This window comes from Ictidomys tridecemlineatus, chromosome 11 (genome assembly GCF_052094955.1).
Source record: "Ictidomys tridecemlineatus isolate mIctTri1 chromosome 11, mIctTri1.hap1, whole genome shotgun sequence".
NCBI classification, from domain to species: domain Eukaryota; kingdom Metazoa; phylum Chordata; class Mammalia; order Rodentia; family Sciuridae; genus Ictidomys; species Ictidomys tridecemlineatus.
The window spans coordinates 62303222-62328312 of record NC_135487.1 but is presented as its reverse complement, the minus strand read 5'-3'; the positions used below and the strand labels follow the sequence as shown (position 1 = coordinate 62328312).

General features: G+C 37.8%; 1 long non-coding RNA gene across 1 annotated transcript; it reads left to right on the top strand.

Annotated features, from left to right (window-relative positions):
• The first annotated feature begins 1522 nt into the window (after positions 1-1522).
• Positions 1523-14112, top strand: LOC144368091 (uncharacterized). The gene is made up of 2 exons (XR_013427866.1): positions 1523-2086; positions 13069-14112. It is a non-coding gene; the product is annotated as an uncharacterized LOC144368091 (long non-coding RNA).
• The last annotated feature ends 10979 nt before the right edge of the window (positions 14113-25091 follow it).

The following is a 25091-nucleotide window of genomic DNA, read 5'->3' as shown; positions in this document are numbered from 1 at the left end:
TCCACTGACTCCTGTTTAGTCTACAGGGCTCAGCACCCACAAGTTAGCACCCACAAGTACCCTGTGCTGAATTACATGTCTGCTGTTATCATTGTATTTCCAGCACTTTCACATATTTTGGTAGATGTTCAACAATTAATGAATAAATAAGGGAAGTACATGTATTACCAATGTGGAATCCCAAGCACAAATAAGTAACTCAGCTAGGTAGAATGACAAGCACATATGACAAAGCCAAGTCTGTCTGACCACAAAACCCCCACTCTTACCAAGTCTTCACACTGCCTCTGGGTTTAATTAAACATGAATTACTGTCCTTTAGGTACAAGGTTGTTGCTGCTGACTCTACCACCAGAAGGACAGATGTCCATATTGTTTTGCTTTCAGTGCAGAAAGTTTTGCAATAACCCATCAACACTGTTTCACAATATTCCAAACCAGCAGTGGCACTTTTTTTGTTAGCTCTTCTTTCTTCTGGAAGAAAGAAAAGAAAGGTTGGGAGGCAGCTCAATAGAAAGAACATACTTAGTGTTCTCCTATTCTGTGCCCAACACTGTGACAGGCTCTTTTAATGTGCACATGAATGGCACCACGTAATTATGTTTATGCTCATTATAGAGAAAAGAAGTGAGAAAATTGAAGCTCAGAAAGCATATTTGATTTGCCCAAGATCACACAGCTATGGGAAAAAAATGATAGGGCACAAACTGTGACGTTCTCGGCTCTTTCTGATTCATGCTGGGGACAAGAGGACAGTGCTGACCCTCTTCAACCTCTTACCTATTCCTGTCTCCCCTTCTTCACCCCTTCCATAGCCCTAGATACCCTATTTCCATTCTACAAATTGATTTAACTCATAAGGGGAACAAGGTGTTATGCAAAAGATATTGAAGACGCAGAGATGATTAAGTCCCACTTTTTGCCAGTTGTTATTAACCCTTTCCACTTCTTGCTTCTTTTTTATTTTACCTTCATCCTTGACCATACTTCTGTTTGCTCCTTTAGAATTTTATCTCACTTCAATATTTGGCAGAGATACCTAGATCCAACTAAGACACAAATCACAAATTGAATCGACCCAGTTAGCTTTTTTTTTTTTTAATGGTCTTCAGGAGGTGAGACATAGGAGAGTGTTTGGCAAAGGTGAAAGTAACAAGAGTTTGTTATATGGAAAGGAGTGGATCAGATGTAGCATCACAGAAATGCTTGCAGGCACAGATACTCCAAAAGCAGTGTGCCAAAAATGGAACAGTGCTAGGGAACAGACTGCCTCTTTTACTCTTTGTGTTCATGTTTACATATTAAAAGATATAAAGTTTACATCTATTGAACACTGAATATCTGTCAAGTACCATGATAAATACTTGCATGTATTATTCAATTAGCTCTCACAAGAACTTGATGAGAAAAGGAAAAACCATAATCCTTATTGTGCACATGGGGCAACTGAGACACAGAAAATTCTATGGGCTAAGTCCCAGAATCATGGAGAAGGAACTCAGTCCTAGGTCTGCTCAGTTCCCGAGCCTCTGACCTTAAACCTTGACCCATGCTGGCCCATGTCACTGAAGATAAGAAGCAGCCAAGGCTCCCCTGCACATTCTATCTGGACACAGAGGGTTGTTCAAGTACAAGCAGCTGTCAGGGCATGCCCTTTTGTGGCTGAGTGATTATCAGGGGTCATCTTGACTCCCTGGCTGCATGCAATCAAGACTTGACTGCAATTTTCACGTGAATTTCACTTTAGTAAAACTTCAAGATGCCAGCATCTAAATCTAAAGCAAATCTGAAACCAGCATGAAAAATGACAAGCCCATCCCTGAAAAAGCACAGAAAATCACCCCTTTAAAAATGATTAAAAAATGGTCTTGGATTGCAATTCAAGTAAAGAAAACTTGAAGAGGGAAATAATGATCCGGTTACTGTTCCTCTAGCACAGCAAGGAGAAAAAAACTGATTTCTCTGAAAGATGGATCCATCACAGCCATGGGAGCAATGAAATCAAAAGAGCTGAACTGGACAGTAGAATTGGCTTCTTGGATATTCACCCACTGGATCTTCAGATCAGAAAGACTCCACATGTATGGTAAGTGCTCTGCAGCCACCATCTTGACATTCTTAATAACTTCATCTCTGAATTTGTGTTTCATAAGTGAAGTCCAATGGTGCCCTAGAATGAACCAGGGGCTTGCAACCTCCATCTCATGTATAGCATTGCCTCCCTAGAGCAGGTTCTCAGCCACCCATTCCCCATCCCAAACACTACCTCTCAGGCTCCCATTTCTACCCCACCTGGAGATTGCTTCCACCCTTCACCAGGAAAGGAGCTTGCCCTCAGGCTTGTATAGTGTTGGGCTCAGGCACAGACACTGTATCATCTCAAGATAAGCATGCCAGTTGCCATTCCCACTCTAGATGAGACATGGAGTTTCGGGGAAAAGCTCTCATCCTCCTTCACATGAGTACTGACACAGAGTTTTAAAGATATTTAGGATATACCCATCTACCATGGGTTAGAGTACTGGATGCATGGAACTGGGAAACACCTGGCTTGACCCATCCCTTGCCTACATCCAGCTCCATGCCTGAATATAGCACACAGGTCCCCTGGATGTTGAGGAGAGAAACTCAGCAACTATCAGGCCCAACAAAGCACAATGCACCCCAAATCACTGAGCAGGATCCCTGGCTATCTGGAGGATCTGCCCTGGCCCAGGAGTATCCTAGACCCAAGTGCTCCCTCAGCCAGCTCTATGCCTAGAGGGGTCCTCTATTCTTCCTTCTCACCCTCCTGATTCTGTCCTGAGAATGTTCTCTTCTGATTAGTTAGAGGAACCCTCAGAGGACAAGCCACAGAATGCAAATTGCATAATTTTGGTGATTCTGCAACCAAATGAAATGTTCTATTTGCATTTACATTGGCATTGCACAACATAAAGATGAATAATAAAAGCCATGATAATAATTTAACACTTTAATTTCATTTTCTTAGAATGTAAGTAAAGAGCAAATAAAAAAAATCACCATAACTGGTCAAGAGAGAGACCACTAAAAGTATTTTAGTACCCTTGACAGCACTTTATCCTGTTTTTTTGTTTTTGTTTTTGTTTTTTTTGCATTTGTCTTTCACCTTTTACACACTGAATGCAGCAAGTAAGTGGGTCTTCAACATTTATATATCCCTTATCATTGTGTGTGGGCTATCTCATATGATCAATAATCAAGAGGTTGTATCCTCTATATATTTGGTCTCCCATTAATTAGCACAATTCTTTTGTTGGTGCTCATTAATGTGTGTTAAATAACTATCATTGTGCTTCTTCCTTATGTCAGTGATTGTATCTCTCTAAACAATATGAAGTGGAGCATAAAAATTATATACTGTGTTAGTCATCTTTCCATCACTGTGAAAATATACCTGAGATAAACAACTTATAAGGAGGAAAAGTTTATTTGGGCTCATGGTTTCAGAGGTTTCGGTCTATGGTCAGTTGGTTCTGTTGTTTTAGGGCCTGGGATGAGGCAGAACAACATGGTTAGAGTGCACGGGCTATAATTTATGTCTGAAGTGTCCCCAAAAGGCTGATGTGTTAAAGGCTGGGTATCTATCCTGTGGTGCTATTGGAAGGTGGTGGTACCATTAGTAGGTGCAGAGCCTAGTGGAAGGAAGTTAGGTCACCAGGAATGTACCCTCAAAGGGAATACTGGAACCCCAGACAGTTCCTTTTTCTTTCTTTGCTTCCCACCTGCCATGAAGTGTGCACCTTTGTTCTACCTATGGATTGAGACTTCAAAAACCATGAACCAAAACAAATCTTTCCTCCATATAAGTTGATTATTGTAGGTATTTGTCGCCATGATGGAAAGCCTCCAATAGCATGGCAGAGGAGATGGCTCACCTCGTGGTAGTTAGATGGCAAAGAGAGGCAGGCTTCCAGTGTCCACTTGAAGGGCACACTCCTGATGAACCAGTTTCCTTTCACCAAGCCTCCCTCCTAAAGGTCCCACCACGGGCTGGAGACCAAGCCTTCAACACATAGGTGACATTGAAGATCCAAACTATAGCATAGAATAAATAAAAACCAAAGAAAGTTACTTTTGAATTATCCAAAGCAGGAGGCAGAAATTTAAAAATTGAACGAAAAGTCATTTCAAGCTTGAATTTTGCAACTAATTACTTGCATCCTCCCTCCCCTTGTTTCATATCTAAGAATAATTGAAGCATCACACTTTATTTTCTAAAAGTCAGTGATTACTTATTCTAATATGAATGCTATTGTTTTTTCTATTGTGAAATTTTTTTAAAAAAAAATCAAATTGAAAACCAAAAAAAGTACTGCATTATTATTAGTGTTTTAAATGTTAAAAAGAAAAATCTTCAGTTTCTGAGTGTGCTTTCTTTGACCATAAGAAGACATTACCTTGTGAAAATGTCATTCAGGGCCAGTCATTACTAACCAGAGGGGGCAAAACTGCTGTCCAAACAAAGTTTCCTTTGTCAGACACATGGAGAAGTTTGTTCTTTCATATAGTTAAATCTTTATTCCCGTTAGGATAATCATTAGACAGAAATATCTCCACTTCTAGAATGCCTCCCCTGCACATCTGATACAGTCTGCATATCTGTCACAGTTGATGCCTTAAACACAATTAAGTGAGGATAAAACTTTATCTTAAAACATGTAGATTTTCCTGACAATCTCTCTTCCTTTAAACAAGGTTAGTGATCCAGCAGATCAATGTATTTGTCATCACTGACAGCCCTTTTCTCCCCAACCCACCAATACCTCAATATGAAAATTATGTCATTAATTAGATGATTATCTTAGACAAGTAACCTGACCACGATGAGTTTTACATGTCTCATCTATGCCTTAGAGATCAACAGGGAAAAGAGAAAAAGAGGATAAATGGATAGGCTAGAATGGTCTTTAAGCTCCTCTATTAATCAGGGCTCTTCAAAGAAACAAAATCAACAGGATGGCGGGAGGGTGGGGGGCAACTGGGAGACATAGTATAAAGAATTGCCTCACATATCTATGGAGGATGGCAAGTCCAGAAGGCTGGAGTCCTAGAAGAGCCAATAGTGCAATGCTAGTCCAATGGCCGGCAAGTAGAGACCAAGGCAATGTTCCACTTTCTATCTGAGGAAAATATCTTCTGGAGAATTCCTTCTTGCTGGTGGAAAACAAAATAAACCTTTCCTCTTTTTAAGTTGATTATTTTACGTATTTTTTTTATACTAATGGAAACCTAACTAACATTTCTAGAATCAGTTGGACTTGGGGAACTTAGTTTGAACGAATTTACATGGTAGAAAGAATGACTGACTATTAGTTATGTATAATAATAACATTATTGTTTTAAGCAATACAGAATCCTCCTAAAATAGAAGGGCTTAAAATCCTTCAGTAATTTCCAGTTAGTCATCAAGTAAAAAATTCAGTCTCTGTATTCAAACAACCAAGATCTCTTCTGTTTTATCTTGTCTTATATGGATTCCCTTCACTTGACCTGTACTTTAACTCATTTTCCAAATACACCCCACACTTTCTCACCTTAGAACCTATGCTCCAACTATTTTTTCTTCCCAAAATGTCCTTACCTCAATTAGATTCATGTAAACCCTGCCCATATTTTAAAAACCCCATTCAACCATTATGTCCTCCATCACACCATCCATCCATAGATGTCCCTTGTTTCAAGCTGAAGTTTTCTTTCTCTGAAGTCTAAAACAAATAATTTTTTCTTCTAAATTATTAATCTATCATGCATTATGATGTATGTGTTCTTATCTCATTATCCCTATTTATAATTAATTACTTGATGGTGTGAATATCAATCAAATGTCTTAATGAATGCATACATGCATCTTTGTAAGTAGATATGCAATGGAATTTTTGAAAATCAAACAAATTCAGTAGAATGTTAAACCCAAGTATTTCTACTGCAATGATAATTTCTACATAATGCAATACAGAAGTGAAATGGTACATAAAATTAATAAGAGATCCATTGTGCCAGTAGGTGGTCTTTGAACTTGAACTACATCTGTTTTTCCCTGCATCTTTATCTGTTGGCCCTGGGTGGAAAATTTTAGAACTGCCAACCTTCATAGTAACATAAACAATTCCTTTAAAAACTAAAAGTAGAACTACCATGTGATCTGACAATCCCGCTACGAGGTATACATCTAAATAAAATAAAATAATCACATCAAAGAGTTACCTGCGCTCTCATGTTATGGTGGCATTATTCACAATAACCAAGATATAGGATCAACCAAGGAGTCTATTAGTGGATGAGTGGATAATGAAAAATTGTACATATATACAACAAAATATTATTCAGTCATAAAGAAGAATAAAATTCATCATTTGCAGTCACATGGATAGAATGAGAACCTCATTTGTTAAGTGTAATAAGTCAGACACAGAAAGATAACATGTGGAAACAAAAAAGGCAATATCATAAAAGAACAAACTAGAACAGTGTCAATAGAGACTGAGAAGAGTAGGGGAGATAAATAAGTTAGACAAGGGACATCAAAACATAGAAAGGAAGAATTGGTTCTGGTTTTCTATAGCACAGTAGGGTAAATATTGATTACAACAATCTATGATACATTTTAAAATAACTAGAAGAGTACAAAAGTTTTCAACACAGTTGGGCATGACAGTGCATGCCTGTAGCCTCAGTGACTAAGGAGGCTGAAGCAGGAGGATGGCAAGTTCAAGGTGAGCCTCATAAATTTAGTCCCTAAACAATTTATTGAGACTCCATCTCAATATAAAAAGCTAAAAGGGTTGAGGATATAGCTCAATGCTGAAGTATCTTGGGTTCCATCCCTAATACAAAAAAAAAAAAAAAGAAAGAAAATTACAACACACACAAAAAAATGCTTGATGTTTGAGAAGATGAAAATGTCTATTATCCTCATTGGATCATTGTGATTTGTATACCTATATCAAGTTATGGCCTGTACTCCATATAAATGTATAAATACTATGTCTCAACAAAATAAACACATAAATACTGAAAAATAATAAATCTTCCCTCTATGTGAGTGCATGTACATGTTTGGGTGGGGAGTATATTTCTCCAGAGAATCTTAAGAAGAAACCCCCAACCCTATTACTTAGCCTGCTAAATTAAATTCATCCTTCTATACCATGAAGGTGGTCAGGGAACCAGCTAAATGGAATAGCATTTCACACAGAGCACCAGTCACACAACAAATAAGAAACCATATGAGAGGAGCTGTTTTGTTTGGCGTGTGTGGTTCTAAAAATAAAGTTTGTTTCTTTTAACAAGTGGCTCCTGAATTGTGCCCAGCCAGACTGCGGCATTTGGTGGGCCGCACGGGGAGCAACAGAGGGTAAGTGATAAGGTAAACTGCTCGCCCCTGAGGGCAGGGCGAGAGGATGGGTAGCCATTTTAAGATTCCTCTTTTGTTTTGCTTCACTTTTGTTTTAAGTTGCCTGTCCCTGGAGATGTGTAAGATGGAAGAAAAACCACTCACATCTGAGGAACATATAGAGAGAAAGGACGGATGGACATTTCAGGAGGATAGAAAGGCTATAATGATTTTCTGTTGTTCCAATTTTGTTTCACTCTGTTTCAGTTTTGTTTGGCATTATCTTGTTGGGTTGTATTATAGTTATAGTAGAAATATTCAAGTAAAAGAGACGGTCTCTCCAGCTAGTCAGACAGAGGAAAAAATTCAATTAAAAGAGAAGGCCTCTCAAGCTAGTCAGACAGAGAAAGAAAGTGTAAAGCAGAAAAAGCCATCAGGGGGAAAGTTACAACAGGAGACTGCTACTAACACCTTTCTATCACCAGAGGACATAAGTATCCAACTAACAAGGCCACCTCCATATGCTGGGAGGCCCCCAACCCCTGCAGCTGATAGTTGGGATCCTGAGACAAGATCTCAAATATTAACATGCCCTGTATTTGAGGCAGGAGGGCAGCGAGTTCACCATATTTAAATTTCAAAACAGTAAAGCAGCTAAAAGAGGCTGTAACAACCTATGGTCCTCAAGCACCCTTCACTGTGAGCATGGTCGAATCCATTAACAACTTGAACATGACGCCAGCAGATTAGGTTAATATGTGTAAAGCTGTGCTAAATGGAGGACAATACCTGTTATGGAAGGTTGCCAATGAGGAATTTTGCAAGGAGACGGCTAGGCGAAATGCAGCATCTGGTTATCCTCAGAGAAATCTAGATATATTGTTAGGAAAGGGACCTTATGAGGATCGGCAGCAACAAATTGCATATGATCCTGGTGTATAAGCACAAATTGCTGTAGATGCAATTAAGGCATGGAAGACTTTACAAGGACATGGAGGTTTACAAGGTCAATTATCTAAGGTAATACAAGGAGCTAATGAACCTTACGCTGAATTTGTAGATAGGCTTATTCAAACAGCTACCAGAGTTTTGGGGAATACAGAACAAGCAATGCCATTAATAAAACAACTGGCTTATGAGCAAGCGAATCGTTGGTGCAGAGAAGTCATCAGACCATGGAAACATGAAGATTTAAACACATATATTAAATTATGTAGAGACATTAATGAACAAAAGCAAGTCGTGGCAGCTGCAGTAAAACAGCCTTTAGCTGCCAGGCCAAGAACATGCTACAATTGTGAACAAACAGGACATTTTAAAAGGAATTGCCCCATAGGAGGAGGGTTTAACAAAACTAGGTATCAAAGGAATAGAATACCGGGTATTTGCCCACGATGCCGTAGAGGGAGACATTGGGCTAATGAATGCCGTTCTCAAACCACCATAGAGGGTACTCCATTATCAAAAAATGAACAAGGACCAGGTGTTTATCCACGATATCATGGAGAAAGGCATCGGGCTCCGTTGCCAAAAAATGGACAGGGGGGCCCAATGCTCCAGGGCCCAAAACCACAAATATACGGAGCACTGGAGGAACCCAGCAACCCCATCAGGGTAGTGCCCAGGACACATTGTCCATCAGATCCCTCATCAGACAAACCAGAGGGAGCGCTTGGACATCTACGCCTCCACCAGAGCAGTACTAACTCCAGAGAGGGGAGTTCAGATCATTCCCACAGGGGTAAAAGGACCTCTTCCCAAAGGAACAGTAGGTTTATTATTGGGACGCAGTTCTTCTACTCTAAAAGGACTTATGATAAGTCCTGGGGTAATTGATCCCAATTATGAAGATGAAATAAAAATTATAGCCAGTTCTCCAAAGGGTATATCAGTAATTTCACCAGGAGATAGAATAGCACAGTTACTAATAATACCCAGCCTACATGATAAATTTTCCAGTTGTACTGTAGAAAGAGGCTCCAAGGGATTAGGCTCCACAGGTGTAGATTGGGCTATGCTTTCTTTAAATTTAGATTCTCACCCCATGCTAAAACTAAATATTCAAGGACATGAATTTAATGGGCTACTGGATACAGGTACAGACCTTAGCATCATCTCTCGTCAAGAATGGCCAAAACATTGGCCATTACAATAAGCCACTCAAATGCTTTGAGGCCTAGGAGTGGCAACTAATCCCCATAGAAGTGCAATGGTATTAGATTGGAAGGATCCTGAAGGATGTGAGGGAACTATACAGCCATATGTATTGGATCATCTTCCCATAAATTTATGGGGACGAGATGTCTTAGATCAATTAGGTTTGACATTAACAAATAACATCAATCAAAATGCACCCTCTATTATGGCTCAACAAGGTTTTAGGAAAGGAAAAAGATTAGAAAAACAAGAACAAGGTATAGCAGCACCAATACAAATAGATCAAGGAACAGACAGACATGGGTTGGATTTTCAGAAAGGGCCACTGAGACAATAAAAATTACTTGGAAATCAGAAAGACCAGTATGGGTTCCTCAGTGTCCCCTGACTAAAGAAAAGATACAAGCAGCCCATGACCTGGTCAAACAACAGTTAGCGGAAGGACATATACAACCTTCTGTATCTCCCCATCATACTTTCTTTTTGTCATCAAAAAGAAATCTGGTAAATGGAGATTACTGCAAGATTTAAGAGCCATTAATAGTGAAATGGTTATTATGGGACCTGCTGAATCAGGGATTCCTCAATTGTCTGCTTTGCCAAAAACCTGGTATGTTTTAGTTATAGATATTAAAGATTGTTTTTTTTTCAATTCCAATTCATCCTGAGGATAGTTCACGTTTTGCATTTACTATCATGAAGGTCCTGATCAGAGATATGAATGGAAAGTACTCCCTCAAGGGATGTCTAACAGCCCAACTATGTGTCAAATTTATGTTAACAAAGTAATACAGCCACTTAGAAATCAAAATCCTGAACTACAAATATTTCACTATATGGATGATGTATTATTAGCACACAAAGATAAAAACACATTGCTAGAATGTTATGCCACACTTACAAACTTATTAAAAAATTATAATCTAGAGATAGCAATAGATAAAGTACAGTTAAATTTTCCAATTAATTATTTAGGAGTTCTATTATCCTCAACCATGGTCCGTCCACCAAAAATTCAAATACAAATAGATCAACTCAAATCACTTAATGACTTTCAAAAGTTATTAGGAGATATAAATTGGGTAAGGCTTTATCTAGGTATACCAACAGGAGAGTTGTGACCTTTATTTGATATCCTAAAAGGTCCATCAGATCCAAATTCACCCCGAATGTTAACACCTGAAGCAAGAAAGGCATTAAAAATCATTAAAACATATATGGAAAATATGCATTTGGATAGAATTGATATAAGTTTGCCTTTATTATTTATTGTACTACCAACAAAAAATATTCCTACAGGATTATTTTGGCAAGAAGGTCCATTATTATGGATACATTTATCTTATTCTCCTAACACTATTCTTACTAGGTATCCTGAGGCTATAGGACAATTAAGACTCAAAGGAATAAAAGCGGCAAAGGGAGTGTTTGGAATTTCTCCCAATAAAATTATTACTCCATATACTATGAATCAAATTGATGAGTTAGCTAATGAGTTAAATACTGGGGCAATAATCATGTGCAAATCTAATGTTTCATTTGATAATCATTTACCATCTAATCCTTTATTGTCTTTTTGGTCATTGCATCCTGTAATTTTTCCTAAAATGACAAGAAAAACACCTATCATGAATGCTCCAAATATATTCACTGATGTGTCAAATAATGGTACAGCAGCAATAGTTACACCTGATCAAACTTTTACATTTTTTAGTACCCAAACAATCAGCTCAAAAGGTAGAGCTTAATGCAGTATTACAAGCTTTTGTGATGTTTAAAGATTCTGTATTTAATTTATTTTCTGATAGTCAGTATATAGTTAATGCTATAGTATCCCTTGAAGATGCTGGTAGGATTTCCCCTTTCTCTACTGTTTTCTCCTTGCTTTCCACTATACAAAGTTTAATATGGGACAGAAAAGATTCATTCTTTATAGGACATACCAGGGCACATACAGGATTGCCTGGAGCCCTTAGTTTGGGCAATGATTTAGCAGATAAAACTACACATGACATACATATTTTCTCTACACTAGAAGAAGCTACAAATTTTCATAAAAAGTTCCATGTCAATGCTAATACTTTACAAAAGCATTTTAAAATAACTAAGGAACAAGCTAGATAAATAATAAAACAATTTCAAAATTGTGTGACCTTTTTACCACAAGTTAATCTTGGAGTCAATCCTAGAGGATTGATACCTAACCATATTTGGCAGATGGACGTCACACACTTGCCAGAATTTGGAAAATTAAAATATTTGCATGTTACAGTTGATACTTCTTCTGGATTTTTGATGGGCTCGGAGAAAAAACTAAAGATGTTATAGCTCATTGCTTACAAAATTTTGCCACTGTGGGCGTTCCAAAACAGTTAAAAACAGATAATGCCCCTGGTTATACTTCTACCTCTTTTAAACAATTTTGCTCAACATTTGGCATTACTCATATAACAGGAATCCCGTACAATCCACAGGAACAAGGCATAGTTGAAAGAGCTCATCAAACTATTAAAATGTACTTATTAAAGCAAAAAGAAGGAATTGGGAAGGGGTATATATTCCCCAAAGATAAACTAAAAATAACCCTTTTTACTCTAAACTTTTAAAATTTGGATTCATCAGGGCGTAGTGCTGCAGAAAGGCATATGTGTCCAAAAAATGTACATAAGCCCAAGGTACTTTGGAAGGATATTCTAACAGGACAATGGAAAGGTCCTGATCCAGTAATTGTCTGGAGTCGGGGGTCTGTTTGTGTGTTTCCACAGGGAGAACAGCAGCCTATTTGGATTCCAGAAAGATTAACTAAGGTCCTGACCCAGTGATTGTCTGGAGTTGGAGGTCTGTTTATGTGTTTCCACAGGGAGAACAGCAGCCTATTTGGATTCCAGAAAGATTAACTAAAGTGATTTCTACAGATCAAAAAGAAGATGATTTGGCTCAAATCTATAACAACTGATATCCAAAACTCCAGTTTGGCTATTCTTACATCTGGCTGAACCAGGATGCTTTTTTCAATATCTATTTTATTATTGCCTTTTGCCATATCATGAAGTTCTATTTTGTTTTTTGAGCTCATACAGACCTAGGTTAATGTTTTGCTGATCAGTTCTATTTTTTTGACTATAGAGTTTTTAAACATTGCAATGGAGATTTCACCTGTAAAAAGTTATAAGGCCTTTACTAGTATGTCATGTGTTGTATGTATTATATTATGTGTGCACACTTGTGTTTTGTGTTATATGTTTGAATGTACGTATGTCTATATATCATATATGATGAGCGCTCATGAAAAAATGGATCCAAATTTTTTTTTCACGTGATTTAAATGGTTTAATTTAAATTGGGTAAACAGCTGTTAAGGATTGTTTTAATATATAAACAAAAAAGGAGGTTAACAGATCTGTTTATTTACTTTCACCTTTCCTTTTCATTATATTTAATAATTCTGTTGAAGATAAGGTACATTGTTAAGAAAATTGTTTTCTTAAAAAAAAAAGAAAAGAAAATTGTTTTCTTTTAGTACCTTCTGGAATGTTATATAATTTTTTCTTTAGCCATTATTGCAGAATTCCTATCTTCATCCCAGTGCCGGTGAAGACAAAAATAAAACCAATCTACAGCTTCTGCAAGAGCCATCACTGAACTGCTTGAAAACTTGCCTGGACTATGTATCACTTGTATGCACTGTGAACTCACTTGTATGCATTGTGAACTATCTATTGGTGTAGCGACTTGTGGTAGTGTTGGGGTATTTATGCTGATGGTGTCATTGGTGGTACAATTTTTCCAAAAGGAGCCATCACTGAACTGCTTGCAGAACTTGCCTGGACTATGAATCACTTGTATGCATTGTGAACTCACCTGTATGCATTGTGAGCTATCTGTTGGTGCAGCGACTTGTGGTAGTGTTGGGGTATTTTTACTGATGATGTCATCGGTGGTACAATTGGAGTGGTCAATTGGCTTGGTGTATCTTCCTCCCTTCTGCTTCTCATGGTCGTTCAGCTAAAATTTGGGGGCCAATAGAGGTGAGGCAAAGAACCTCATCCCCCACCCCCACTGATACAAAGACCTATCCACAGGTGTGGCTGTATACTGGACCAGTAGTCAGTGACGGGTAAGATCCAATTGCAATGGTACCAACCTAAGACAGGAGGCTGATGCCTTGAGGTCAGCTCATCCGATAAAGAGTAAGGACCATATGTACTATTGGACAACCTAAGGCAGGCATGATCCCTAAGCCACATGCTTGCTGAAGGGGCCCCAGCAAACTTCCAGCTACCAGCAAACTTCCAGCTGCCAACTGATGATTGGCTCACAGCGGCCCCAGCAACTTCTAACTGCCAACTGATTGGCTCCTCTGCGGTGATGCTCATTGGGCTGTTTCCCTGCCCTTTCAGACCACGGAGCTGCTCATTGGGGGACTTTTTTGGCTCCGCCCATGCAACCCAGACAATCAGCCTCAAGAGCAGGAGGAGTGGGGGAGGTGGAGAGGCTTGTGGGAAGCCAGTGGTGGCAGTTGGGCTCTGAAGGTTTTCCTGAGGAGCTGTTTTGTTTGGCGTGTGTGGTTCTAAAAATAAAGTTCATTTCTTTTGAAAGTGGCTCCTGAATTGTGCCCAGACAAACTGCGGCAGAACCAGCTAAATGGAATAGCATTTCACACAGAGCACCAGTCACACAACGAATAAGAAACCATATGAGAAGCCCACTTATATACAGTGGGTAAATGTAGTGGGAGATGAAAAAGACTCAGCTTACCAGAGAAGCAGGTGCCTAGAACTCATCCTGGATCCCCATCCACAAAGCCTGCTGCAATTCCGTTGCCAGTGAACCAAGGCACTGATACACCTCCATCTAGTATCAGAACAGACCAGGAATATGCAAAAACTTAAAGAGTAGCCAGGAAAGCAAGAATCATCACTCCCAGATAATTCATACATCGATCCATTACTTTATTCAGCAAGTAAGTATTTATTTGTTTAGATTGAACAAAATTTTGGATGCCTGTTTCTAGAGTTTGCCACATATTATATAGCCCAGATTTAAGTGAGCAACAGATCTTTGATAGAACTAGCATAGCAAACATAGTCCAAATATAACATAGGAGGAAGAAAGCAAAATTGAACTTATAATCACACCACATCTGCAGGTGATTTTAGAATTTAACCATATCCAGGGTGAGGAATGGAAAATATATTGGGTAAACCTTGCTGCTGTTAAGGGTACTTGGAATATGAAATGGACCACTGGGCCAGGACCATATTGGCAGTCACTGTGTGGTTGTGACTTCCACTTTCCAGGGTATCTGCTCGAGGTAACCATGCCAGGTTTTTGCGCTACAGGCCTGCAGTTGACCCAGCCAGTTAAAATTTAGTCACTATTTTTTATACCCCTGCCTCACACATAGAATCTGCCACAGTTTAAATACATCAGATTTAGACATAACACCAAGTAATCTACATGCTATAAAAGGAAAATATTAAGAAATTATATCATGAAAATATGAGAGTAAGAGTTTAAAATGATCAATCAAAATTATAAAATAATGAGGCTGGGGCTGTAGCTCAGTGGCAGAGTGCTTGCCTCACATGTGTGAGGCACTGGGTTCCATCCTCAGCACCACATAAAAATAAATAAATAAATAGACATATTTATGTCTACTACAACTAAAAAACAATATTATAAAACAGAAGGAGAAGGTGATGTCAGATGAACTTTATGTAGTTTCCAACAGATTTCTTATATACTTACACTCAAATACGAAGGGAATGTCATATCCATTTGCTCTCTGAACTATAGCCAGCAGGGAGAAATAAGCTGTGATGTAGTACCTGGCACAGCAGGGCGAGTACAGAAAAAAACAATTTACTGTATATTTCCAGAGGGAAAACATTAAATGTCCCCAACACAAAGAATTGCTAAATATTTGCAATGATAAAAATTATTTCATTAGTACACACTGTGTACATGTATTAAAATACCACAGTGTACCTCCATAAACATGTATAATTATTAGGTGTCAATTAAAAATAAAAAATTTCAAAACCCCAAAAACCTGGCATGGTTACCTCAGAGGTAAATAATAATTTCAACCAACCAATCAATCACAGAGTGTGTAAGTGTTATGGAATATTAAGAGAAACAAGTGCAAGGTAAGAGGTGTGGAGAGTGCCTGGTCTAGTCGTATTGAGAGGGACGGAGGCAACTTTCATTCACATGCATAATCAATCTGTTGATTAAGTTCATTCTTCCAAATAATTTGGTGTTTTAAAAACCAATATAGGAGATGTCTCTGTGTATAGTTATCACTCAGCTCAACTGTGTTCATAATTTTTTTCACTTGAAAGCTATTTTGCTGAATCAACCAGATATTTGCTATTGTCTAGGAAATAACTTCTAGTAACTCTTTAAAATCATTTCTTCTTCCCAATAGTAAACTTTATCATGGCCTGTACTGGCCTACATGATCAGCCTGCACTTGCCTCTCTCTTTGATTTCTCTCCTTTTCTTCTGGTGGTAGGTGTGATGCTTTCTGAAGCACACACACCAGACTGCTTTAGGATGTTTATGCTATTGCACTCTCTACCTAGAATAGTTTCCCACAGATACCCACTTAGCTAACTCTTTAACCAACTTCATGTCTATGTTCAAATCTCACTTTCTCAATGAGGTCTATTCTGATCCGCCTAGATAAAATGTAAACTGTTGCCTCCGTCCCTCTCAATATGACTAGGCCAGGCACTCTCCACACCTCTTACCTTGCACTTGTTTCTCTTAATATTCCATAGCACCTACATTATCTAACACACTATGTGATTGATTGGTTGGTTGAAATTATGATTTACCTCTGTTGCCTCAACTAGAATGAAGGCTCTATGAATGTTTTAGTTTGTCATGCTGTCATAACAAATTACCACAAACTTGGTGGCTGAAAACTAAAAATGATCAATGTGATCTCTTACCATTCTGGAGGTCAAAAGTTCAAGATTGGCTTTACTGGGCAAAATTCAAGGTGCTGGCAAGAAGGTTCTGAATGGAGTATTATATAGATCTGGGTTTAAAAACTAGTGCCACTATTTAACCTCAGTTTTCTCATTTATCAACAGAAATAAAACTTACCTTATAATGTTGTTGTAAAGAACATATTATGTGATGCATATGAAGCAACTGAACACAGCAATACATACTTTGTACAGAGTAAATGATGCACAGGCTTGCATCATGGGGGATAGGGGATGTCAGTGGCCTGGACCGGGAGAGTTGTGGTGATAGGTGTGGTGATTTGTGCCTTTCCAATGGTGATGAGAACATCTGATTCTGCTCTACTGCAGCATAAACTACACATTCAAAACAATCATACAGCTCTGTCACTAGCAACAGTTTTCTTGAAAAGAATTCATTAAAATTAATGAATAAAGTCAGCTACAATTAATTAAATCAATTCTGTTGTAGTGACTCATTTGGTCTCCTCACTGAGCAAAGCCATTGTCTTATTCACCCCATTAACAGTGATGTAGTGCAGCCTGAATACCAGGAGCACAGTAAGCTGGCCTGTTTTGCTGCATTGCCTTGATCTCTCACCCTGGAATTAAAATGGCAATTAGATCTCATTAAATGAGAGCAGACTCTTTATTTCTCTCACTCCAGATACTTAGTAATGGTTCTCGTGAAGTGTTTTTTGTACACTTTGAAAGCCCTTGACATTCTCTATTTTCATAAGTAAACTTTACTTTGTCATCAGCATACTTAGACCTTCAGAAGTAATCAACACTCCTGAGAACTTAACTCTGAGTCCAGGCACTGATTCCAGGACTTTACATCTGCCCACTCACTGATCCATTTTACTCCCAGGACGCAGTATGCGGCAAGTACTCTTAGTATCCCAATATTGCAGATGAGGAAACTGAGGTGCCAAAGCATAAGAAATTCAACCACGGTCTCCAAATTACCAAGTGGTGGGTTGAGAGAAAACTCAGGCAGAAAGGACCCAGAGCCAGCATTCTTAACCAAATCCTGCTGACTAATTCCCCAGCAAAGATACCAGAGGAAACTGAAACTTATTATTATTGGAATTTCACTAACAAAAGTGAAATGGACAAAAGGGAAAGGAAATATGTAAATATGAATCTTTCCTCACTGAAGAATTTGTACATTCCACTTCACCAGAAAAGTTGACTCTTTCCTCTGTGTTCATTCCAAATCTTTAATTATTTGTACTTGCATCAAATATTTATATAACACCCATCAGCTAGATATTGTGCTAGACATGAAAAGTGATCTTCCTCTCTCATACTGAGAAATCCGTGAGTTAGGATCTCACTTGGCATTTACCTATGCCTTCACCTCACACAGCAGCAGCTGAACTCACAGGTCTAAATAAACTAGGGTGGGATCAAAGTTGAAATAATATACCAGGAATATTAAAAAATAAAAGAATCTAGCATGTTGTTGCATGTGATTATCTATTACATGATATATGATACTCTATGTATTGACCCTCTATGTATACATTTTCTCATATCATAATTTTGTGTCTTGTGTATATATAAAAACCTATAATATATATTTATAAACTTATATATTTTGCATACTTTATAAAATTTCTCATATTAACAATGTCATTAAATATTTTATAAACTTTCTTCATTTATTTTTATACTAGCATGTTGCCATGCAAAATGGGTGATTATCTAGTGTTTCAATCTTTTGTAAATTAATATATATATATATGCCCAGACAAGTCCAATGGGAATACTGATTCATGATTTATGGAGGTAACTGCAACAACTGAATTACTTATGATGTGACCTAGAATAGACAAACGAGCAGCCTGAACCTTAAATTTCTATCTCCCTCCCACACTCAAATACCTCCACTGTTCAAGCATAGCCATCATCTGGCAAATTACATGATCTTTCCGAGTTGATTTCCTTAGCTGCAATTTGGGGGAGGATAAAGTGCTATCTCTAGTGCTGCTGTTTTCCAGCATGTGTCAGAATGGGAAATCGCTTCCACTTCCATTGGTAAATAGCTCCCTACTGAAAGACCACCTCCCTTCTTCGCACAGGCATGAATACATAGGCACATGCCAGTATGCGTGCACACACACAGTCTTCTCTAGGTTCTATTCACCGGCTTGGCTGCAGTTAAAATGCTAAAACCTTGAAACAAAAAGCTCTGGCAAGAATCTCTTTCAATGGACCACAGCCCATACCCTTCAGGTTTTGAAATGTCTTGAATTTTACTTCTGCCTAACTCATGGGATTGTTGTGAGGAATAAATTAATTTTACACTTATTATAGTAGATGTTTAATAGGTGTGTGTTGTTACTTTGATCAAAATAATAGTTAATATACAGCAATAACCACATACAGCATTTAAATTCATTTCCCCTAACACTTTCTTAATTATCACATTGCATCAGTTCTTAAAGCTATTTGAAGGACAAAACAAGTGCTTCTCAGAACAGTGGAAGTTAAGCAGTAATTCCCTGTGAGAAAAGTTCAACTGTAAATACATGTGCTTATTAATGCTAATAAAACAAAACAAACAGCGTTTATGAGAATTGCAACTTTGAAGGAGGAACGAGTATATCTAATAATAATTGATGTTGTTAGATATGGATATAGTTATAGTATTACTTGCAGCATAAAATATGAGATTTTTAAGTATAATAAAATTTTTAAAATGACTTTTCCTTACAGGACCATAATAACATAATTAAATGATAAGAGAGCTTTAACGGCATTGGAAAAACAAAAGCAAGTTTCAAAATAATAATCCAGAGAAGTCTTGTAATATTAGATTGAACACTCATTTGAACAAAATATGCAATTCTTTAGGTCAATGCTTAAAAACATTTCATTTTTATACTTTCACTAAAAACTAGATTTTTCAACTGAAACCATTTTGTTTCTCCTAGTGGCCCCCCAAGACTTACAAAAACAGACTTTGTGTTCCTGTGTGTGCAAGCATGTGTGCACAGTGAAGGCAGAATTCATTCACCAGCTCTGAAGCAGAGACAACAAACAGTGGCTCAAATGAATCTATTTTCTCTTAAAACTGAATACCAATTGATTTTTAACTACTATTACCTGAATGTGTTATAACTTCACCCTGTCATCATTTTTCTTCTGTAAGCATCGAAGACAGATTTTTTGATACATAACACTAAAAATTAATTCTTAATATTTTTTGAAGTTTCAGGTAATGTATGAAAGCTGAAACTTAGACTCTAGATATCTTTCAAAAAAGAGATAATATGAAAAATTTATGCTAGCCATCTACTGGCATTACTCTAAAACCTAGGAAAAAAGAAAAAGTGACTCAGATGAGGGTCAGGAAGCAAAGTCCAAAGACTGGGAGTAATACCTTAGGTTGTTTCTAGCCACTGCAGGTGGTTGGCTGGGCAGAGCAGAAGTCTAGCACTGAATGGTCCTATTCTCACCACGCGTGGCACCTATGGGAAGAAGTGAGTATTAAACTACTTCCATCAGACTGGGAGGAAGATTTGAGATAAATGCTTGTCCTGTACTATCATTTTACTCATTTAAAAAAGAAATTTAAAAATTTCCATTTGAAATATAGTCACTGTTTATCAGAGGAAAATCTGAAAATGTGTATGATTCCAACTAAACATGTTTTTGCTGTTAAAACACTGGGAGTTTAAAACAAAATCAACAGCAGGCCAGAGCAAGATGGTAGCTGAGACATGCCATCAATCTACTCTTCACAGAAACATCAATCTGAACAGCTATTCACACACCAAACCACTTTCATAAGAGCTAAGGAAACCATTCGAGAGACCACAGCACCTGGATTTGACGTAATAATAAGAAAGATATAATGAGAAGACAGAAATGAAGATCACCCTTCCCCCAACTCTAAGCAATGGCAAAAGGGAAAGAGATAACTCTTTCTAGGGAGAGGGAAACAGAATTAATCTAGGCCTTATACTTGAAACCCAGTACCAGGAACACCAGGGTGAAAACCAGTACTAGGCAGAACCTCATAGTCCCTGTTCCCAGGTCAGTGCCCACAGACTGAGCCTCTGGATCCACATTGGCCAGAGGCCCAATCAACCCCCAGCTTCAGGAAGCACAACACAAAACAGGACTCCATCTGCTAGGGGTTATGACAGGAAAGAAAACAAAAGACTTTGCCTTAGAAATCAACCTAAGTGCCCTTCAATAGATGAATGGATAAAGAAAATAGATAAAGAAATATACACAATGGAGTATTACTCAGCCATAAAGAAGAATCACTTTATGATATTTAAGGTAAATGGATGGATCTGAAAACTGTCGTGTGAAATAAGCCAATCCCCAAAAAACAAGGGATATGTGGAAGCTAACCTCCAATTATGGTGAGGGAAGTAGAAGTTCAATGAATAAACAAAGGGAAATGAAAGGAAGGGTGGGGAATGGGAAAAGGAAAGACAGTAGAATGATCTAACATAACTTTCCTATGCACATATATGAATATACCAGAGTGAATGTCACCATTGTATACCTCCACAAGAAATTAATTTTAAAAATAACTATGGGTAAATGGCAGAAGATCAATACAGGGAAGGGAGTAGGGGTATGAGGAGGAAAGGGGAAGGAAACGTAGCGGGAAATGAATTAGAACCAGATACATTCCGTGCCTTTATAATTATGTCAAAATGTATTTTACTATCACATACAAATTAAAAGAACCAATAAAAAAAAAAGAACTCAATGTTGGACCACCCTCATGAAGCTTGCTACCAGAAAGAATTCAGGAGTCCCTTATCCCTGGCCACTGCTCCCAGACAAAGTCTCTGGACTTGCCATAGCAACATGCAGAGTCCTGTACCTTAGGAAGAAGGTCTCATTGTCACCTGCATCATCACCACCTGTGAAATGGGTTGGTGCACATGCCTAAGATTGTGTAGGTACCTGAGACTGAGATGCAACCCAGCTTGATATCAACCTTGGCAGCAAGGAACTACCCAAACCCACCCTTCTCTCCCAACTACAATACAGACAGAATAATTGTCTACTTCGTGGAAGAGAAGGGAAGTAGTTGTCAAGACTTGGCATAGAAGCTGGGACCATTTCTTCCACAGTGAGACCCTGAGTCAGGCAGAATCCTACAGCACTTGACCATAGACTGGTGACTGTGAATAAGGCATCTGGACCTGCCCTGCCCCTGCCAAGGATTTATGGGTGTGGACACAGAAATTGTCACTGCATATGACATGATCTTATATACAGAAAACACCAAAGACTCCACCAAAAACCTATTAAAACTAATAAATGAATTCTGCAAAATAGCAGGATACAAAATCAACATACAAAAATCAGTAGCATTGCTATATCATAAGACTAAATTATCTGAAAGAGATAAATTCTATTAATAATATCTACAAAAAATACCAAGGGATAAAATATAATGAAAGAGGTAAAATAGCTCTACAATAAAAACTATCAAACAATGATGGTTAAAATTGAAGAGGACACCAAAAAATAAAAAAAGAAACCCATGTTCATGAATTGGAATAATTAAGATTGTTACAATGTCATCTGCACGACTAGGGTTGTAGCTCAGTGGTAGAATATTTGCCTCACATGTATGAGGCACTGGATTCGATTCTCAGCATGAGATTGTACTGAGAATATTGTATATTTTCATTTATAAATAAATGAATAAGATAAAGGTCCATCAACAAATTAAAAAATCTTTAAAAATGTCATCTGCAGATTCAATGCAATCTCTACAAAAATATCAATGACATTTCTCCCAGAACTAGAAAAAACAACTCTAAAATTTAGAGAAACCAAACAAAAAAAATCCAATATCTAAAGCAACCTTGAACTAAAAGCACAAAGTAGGGCATATGACACTACCCAACTTTGGAATATACTAAAAAACTTCAATACTCAAAACAACATGGTGTTGGCATCAAAACAGACACATAGATCAATGTTGCAGAATAGAGACTCCAGAAATAAACCCAACTATCACCAATTGATTCTGAAGAAAGGGGCCTAAAGCATTGTTTTTAGTAAACCGCACTGGGAAAACTGAATATTCAAATACAGAAGTTTTAAACTTGACCCCCAATGCTCACCATGTACAAATGTCAACTCAAAATGGATCAAATACCTAAAACTATAAACCAGAGCAAAAACATAATGGAAACACTTCAAAACACTGCTGTAGGCTATGATTTTTTTTGGATGAGACCTCAAAAGAACAGATAACTAAAGCAAAAATAAACAAACAGAAGTGTATTCATCAGTTTCCTGTCATTATAACAAAATATCTGAGATAATCTACTTAAGAAGAATAAAGTCTTATTTAGGCTCATGGTTTGGGAGCTTTCAGCCCATGGAAGGAGCATCTGAGGGAGGAGCTACTCACTTTCTAGTAACCAGGAAGCAAAAGAGGAATGAGGAGGGTCCAAGGTTCCACAATCCCCTTGAGAGTAGACCACAGGGATCTTCCACGAGGCCCCACCTCTTAAACATTCTGCCACCCCCTAATAGTGTCATCTCAGAGTTGGAATCTTTAAAACAAGTACCTTAGAGGACATTCAATCTGCAAAAATGTATAAGGAATTGTATTGAAGTAAGAAGCTTCTGCACAGCAAAGGAAGCAATCAGCATAGTGAAAAGATAATCTGCAGAATGGGGAAAAATGCACAAACTATTCACCCAACAATTTATGAGAAATTCAAAATCTCAAAAGCAGAAAAACAGACAATCCAATTTATAAAGGGCAAATGATCTGAATAGACATTTTTCAAAAGAAGACTCAAAGGTGGTCAGGGCCAGCCAGAGTAGAGGGCTTCATACCTCTGGCCTTGAGCAATACTATAATTTTGTATTTGCGTTATTTTATCAGAAAGATTGGAAAGCAAGTTGTGGACTTGGATCTCAAAACAAGGTTTACAAGTCCCAGTTTTTATTTTCTTTCCACTATACTATACCTTATGAAATTTTATTTTCCTGCTAGGTCGGTAGCAAGTTTTCAATATAACATCTCTAATACTTATATTCTATATCTTGAATTGTATAATGATTATTTTGTGACAATCTGTCAAGTTATATACTTAAGATTTGTGTGTTCTTTGGTAGATATATTTTGATTTTGAGCATTTATTAAAACAGTTTTCTGGCTGCTATGTGAAAAATGTTTGGGAGTAGAAAAACTGGAATCAGAGAGATAAAAAGATAACATTTGCTTGATTATGAATTGTTTTCTAGTTCTGAAGATGGAACAAAGAAAAAATTCATTTCTCTAGTTGCATGAGACTTTGTATAGATGGTGCAGGTTTGCAAGAGTGTAGTAAATCAAGAGCCAGTTTCCTACCCTCTCCTTAATGCCAGTGAGCAGGGAAGGAGAGGGGCCAAAGAAGGGTATGGAATAATCCATAGAGTTGGCACAGAAGCTGGATGCCACTCTATGAGCCTAGAGTTTTCCATAAAGACCAGCCATGTAATCAGGGAAAGAATAATAATTTATCCAAAGAGTCTTAGCAGATTTGTAGAAACCGCCTGGTAAAGATGGGTATCTTGTTGACTCCAACTGTCCTGGAGACAATAACAAAGAAACCTTGAGAAACCTTGGTTTTATGTGTCTAGTTGAGTGTTGTGCTTAGTCCTTTAGAGAGAAAAGAGACATCTAGGACGTGATTTGCATAACTATAAGCAATCCACAAATCCTTTTAAAATATTTTATTAAATTCCAATAGCATCCTTCTATAGCAAACATAGCATTTGCGTCTTAATCCAAATAGGTTACATTGTTAAATCTCTTCCTATAGGCTTCATTTAAGTGAGTAAAGAGAGAAGATTTCATTAAAATCTGGCATTTGGAGGAGATGCAGGCCCCAAAATACATTCACTGATATTGGAGGCTCTGCAGAAATCCAGATGAAAGATGATAGACTAATGTGATGGTAGTGGTGATAAAAAGAATGGATGGATACAAAATGTATTTCTGGAGGTGGTAATAATTGAACTGTGTGAGGAGTGAAGGAAAAGAACAATTACCATGTTTCAAGATTTCATAATTGGGCAGATTGTGGTGCTACCCATTGAGTTATGGAAGACATTGCAGAACCAATTACAGAACCAAGAGTTCTGTTTTAGACGTTGTAATCTTGAGATGTCTTTGAGGGGACACCCAAAATACCAGCCAGGTATGTAGTGGACATCTAAATATGGAGAAGTGAGGGGCCAGAAGTGGAGACATGCACTTAGATTGATGGCATATCAACAGTATTCAAAGCCTTTGGAAGGAGTGAGATAGCCTTGGGAGAGAAGAAGATAAGAGAAGTAGGCCACTAAGATGTTGAACACAGTAGAGGAAAAAAAACCTGTGCAAATACAAAACGGAGATTGTGATTGAAAGCAAGAGCAGCTTCCCTGGGTAATGGGATTAGAAGCCAGATTAAATTTGATTTAAGATTGAGTGGATGTGAGGCAGGAAAAAGGACAAGTATAAAAATGACTTCAAAGAGTGTTGTTTTACATACGTCAACCCATTTTTTTCTCTCAGAATCTTATGAAATAAGTACCCTTATTTTTCCCATTTCACAGATGAA